Raw genomic sequence first — 3,202 nt, 5'->3', positions numbered from 1 at the left:
AGAGGCAGGCGGATCTCTGTGAGTTCGAGACCAGCCTGGTCTACAAGAGCTAGTTCCAGGACAGGCTCCAAAACCACAGAGAAACCTTGTCTCAAGAAAAAAAAAGCCTCTGAGTTAAGGTGCAAGTGGCAGACATTCCTCCAAGTCAGCCCAGGCTGTTTGTCCTAGAATCTTAGATGTGAGTAAAAGCAGCCTTTGGGGAACTGCTAGCCACTCACATAGAGTGGGAAACCGTCTTTGTCTTGGTCTTTTCTGGAGGCTTTTCCAGCCTAATCACCAGCCAGTAGGAGTTCTGCTGAAGCTCAGATGAGTGAGACAGGTAAAGATGCTTGCTGTTAAGTTTTATGCCTAGAACTCACACAGTAGAAGACAGAAACCTAGAAGTTGCTCTCTGACCTCTACATTAACACCAACTGTGGCACACACAATAGATAAATGTAATAAAATGTTTTTAAATAGCGATATTAATTTAACAAGAGTGGTAAACAAAAGACCTTAAAACCAAACACAGAAAACTACACAGGTATAGACATAATGTTCTGTACTGCCAACCAGTTCCCAAATAACTACACAGAAACTTATTATTAATTATAACTGCTTGACTGATAGCTTAAGCTTGTTACTAACTAGCTCTTACAACTGAAATTAATCCATATTAATCAACTTCTTTGTTAACCCAATCACAGTGACATATTCACATGGTATAAAGGAATATTCCACAAACCCCTCCCTTGTCTTGCTTCAAATCCTCTACATACCCCCCACTCTCCTTCGAATTCATGGCCTCTTTTCTCTCTGTTATTGCACACATATATTTGTATATATACATTTATAAATATTCATTAATATAACCTGTTGAATCCACATAACGTTACTTGTATATATGTTTTCAGAGCTGACTGTTTGGCACCAGATAACCAATTTTTGTGCTCTTCCCTGGGGAAAACCACCTCTCCTGCTCCCAGATTTCCTCAGTTGCCTGTGGTTCTTTGTAAAGAGTTTTCTGCATCCATTTGGCATGACAATCGGTGTTATCCTTGTTCAGCTCACATTTGGGAGTCACATGGGTGAGACTTTATAGGGGTAGCTTCTGATGTTACTAGGAGGTACCACCTCACAGCAAATTCCACGATCCTCTGGCTCTCACAATCTTTCCACCCCTTCTCTGTGATGTTAGCCTTAGGTGTGAGAATGGTTTGTAGATGTACCCATTGGGACTGTGCTCCACAACTCTGCATTTTGATTGGTTCTAGTTTTCTGTAATAGTTTCCTTCTATTTCAAATTTCTTTGATGAGAGGTATAGAGACAAATGTTTATAGATTCGTATTAAGGATTATGCATGTTTAGTAAATTAGCAATTGTAAATTCTCTGCCAACAACCATGACTTCACCAGTGCTAACTAGTTAGCTAGGTTTCTCGTTCCAGTCCTGGTTTTCCTCTTGTTGGGCAAATCTTAAGTCCGGTTAGAAGAGTTATGGTTACTGCCAAATTATGCATGCCACTGCTGCACCCTTAGGGCTATCAAGCCATGCTAACTGTTGATATGGCCCATGGGTGTCATAACTGGGTAGGATTGTTAGTTGCCTCCCTCCTCTGGTGCTTTCCTTGGGGAGGAGGCATTCATGTCACTTCCAGCTCAGGGGTCTCTGGGCCCTGTTTCCTAAGTATACGGTGTCTTCAGCAATAGGGACTTACCTTCCTTCCACCTCTGGGGGCAATCAAAGGCAACAATAGGCTGTATGTTTTGGCATTCTCTTAGCTATGGCCAACAACTCAAAAGAGGGCTTTTCATGTCTGGTATTGGAGGTTTTTTGGATGGTCTTTGGCTCTTGGAGGGAGTCCCATCAGCTCAGATAAGAAAAGTTTATTAAAACTATATATGTGGGCTAGAGAGATGGGCTCAGTGGTTAAGAGCATTGGCTACTCTTCCAGAGGACCTGGGTTCAACTCCCAGCACCCACACGGCAGCTTACATCTGTCTGTAACTCCAGTTCCAGGTGATCTTATATGATACCTTCATACCAATGCACATAAAATAAAGTTAAATAAATTATAAAAACTATACATGTATATACAAGGAATTACATGTATTTTAGGTAAAAAGTTACTAACATAATTCCTTGTGGAAGATTGTCTTGATTACATTGAGGTGATCCATTGTGTGTGACATCATGCTCTAGGTTTGGGTCCTAGACTGTATAAGAATGGAGAAAGAGAAAGGAGCAATAGTAAGCAGCCATGCATTATTCCTTTCTTTGCTTCTGACCGTGGGTGTAACTAACTGCTTCGGGTTCCTGCCCTGACTTTCCTCACAAGGCTGGACTTGAAATCCTCCACGACAATCCCTTGCTGTAACCCCCTTTTCAGTTGATCCTGTATTTCCTCAAGCTGACATACAAAACTAACCATTGTATTCAGGGAGTAAAGAGATTTGTTGGAAAGTCTCAAGAGGCAGGATGATCTACATGGGGTGGATATATGTGTGTCTCTGTATGTGCATTCGTGTGTGTGAGCACATGTGTATATATCAAAATTGTCATACCCTGGAATTGTAAGCCAAATAAACTATTTCTTCATTAGATTTTCTTTTGTTGGGGTGTTTTTATCACAAGAACAGAAACAAAATTAAAATGCTGAACTTTTTTGAGGGATCTGTTTTTCATTGAACTGATGTTGGTTCCTTTTTGAATGTTGGGCATCTGAGCAATTCGTACTTCCTTCCTTCCTTCTTTTCCTTTTCTTTCCTTTCCTGCTTTCTTTGCAGTGTTAGGGATCAAATTTATGGCCTTGCCCTGCTAGGAAAGTCCTTTACCACTGAACTACATCCACAGACCTTGGAAAGCCTGTTTCACTGCAGAGGTCTAACTTACTACATGGTTCTTTGAAGTAGATCTGATCTGAATAATTGGTCTATATTACTAGATTTTAAATCTAAACACAATGAATATCAGGCTAATCCTTGTAGGGGATGTGTATACAGAAAAATCCCCTGAAGAACTCCACAGAACCTGTGAACATATTACATCGTCTTACACAAAGGGGCTCTGCGGGTGTGATGATGGGTTTTGAGATAAGGGGATTATTCTGGCGGACCTGATATAACTACAATATCCTTATTCCAACACAGGACAAAATTATAAGATATGAGAATAGAAAGAGGGACATGCGTGTGCGCAGAGAAACAGAGAGAGAGAGAGAGA

This window comes from Microtus ochrogaster, assembly GCF_000317375.1.
Source record: "Microtus ochrogaster isolate Prairie Vole_2 chromosome 14 unlocalized genomic scaffold, MicOch1.0 chr14_random_3, whole genome shotgun sequence".
Lineage (NCBI taxonomy): Eukaryota > Metazoa > Chordata > Mammalia > Rodentia > Cricetidae > Microtus > Microtus ochrogaster.
This window is presented reverse-complemented; position numbering follows the sequence as displayed.